Genomic DNA, 1,320 nt, shown 5'->3' on the forward strand with positions numbered 1-1,320 from the left:
GTAAGAAGCGGAGCGAATGACCGGAATCTGTGATGCATACCAGTCTTTAGGGTGGTTTATAACTAGTTCATTTCTTTGCTTGGTCTACATACATATACATATATAATGTGGGAATGGGCAAATGTAACTTATGTACATATGTATGCAGTCGTTATGTATGTTTGTAACTGTATGTGTTTTGCCACTTTTCGCAGAGCTTCACTTAACCGCAAAACTGCCAACGCTAATACAGATTGCCAGCACACATCAAATTGAGAGCAACGCCAAGATTTGCCTTTTCAAAAGGAATAAACTTCAGATAAGTAAAAAATGTCAAAATTATCTACACACTTGAATTGAGCGCATTAAAAGGATGTGGCCGCCGCAAAGGAACCGAACCGAGCAGAGCGCAGCAAAACTTGCGGAATGAGTGCTGTGGACAGCAGACGCACATATAAGGCAATGTGTTTGCCTGTGAATGTGTGTATGCATTTAAAGATGAGTGGATGCGAGGAGATGTATGGATATGTATGTAGCATATTTGTAAGTGTGTGTGTATGTAAAGATAGCTCAGCCTATGTGTTCTTTGGAAATGCAATTTCCTATTGGAAATAACAAAAATAACAGAGATTCCGAGGTGAGCCGAGTGTGTGCACATGCAACAAGTCGCCTAGAACCAGTCCCCCGCCTTTGCACAATCGCCACTGCTGTCATGACGTTCGCGCTCGCGTTTGCTGTGGTCGCTCGTTGTGGCCGCCAAAGCTGCCAAAGTGCATCAGCCGGTAAAAGCAGAATATTAAAAGTGGCTTTTAAAGAAAAATAATATAAACTAAACAACCGACACATGCACAAATGTACACCAATACACATTCAAACGTCGGCGATGATAATGTCTTGCAGCCAGTGAAGTGCGCGCGAAGATGTTGTTGGCGCGAAACTCGCCAAGCCTGCGCTGAGGTAAGGTTAGTGAGGAAAGAGAACCACAACAAAACAAAGACACACCAAGACTCAATTAATTAGTAGATGGAGTCGAGATTAACGTCGCATTAATATGGGCGTTCGCAGTTGGCTGGCGTTGCGCCACCGCGACCAGCCAGCGCTCGTGGTCTGTGCCCCCATATAGGCCTTCACATATTGGCCGCATCGTTGAGTTTACTCAAGATAACACATGTCCATAAACTGGCGAACAGAATGTTGAACGAAAGTAAGCGCTTAACTGTGCGTGTGTTGGCGCGCATGCGCCGTTTGGTATGTCCGTAGAGGTAAGTAAGCGCGATAAGTGACTTCAAAAGAAGTTGGCGCATCGAAACTAAAAGCAAAAACTGAAATGATAATGATGAA

This window comes from Bactrocera tryoni, chromosome 4 (assembly GCF_016617805.1).
Source record: "Bactrocera tryoni isolate S06 chromosome 4, CSIRO_BtryS06_freeze2, whole genome shotgun sequence".
Lineage (NCBI taxonomy): Eukaryota > Metazoa > Arthropoda > Insecta > Diptera > Tephritidae > Bactrocera > Bactrocera tryoni.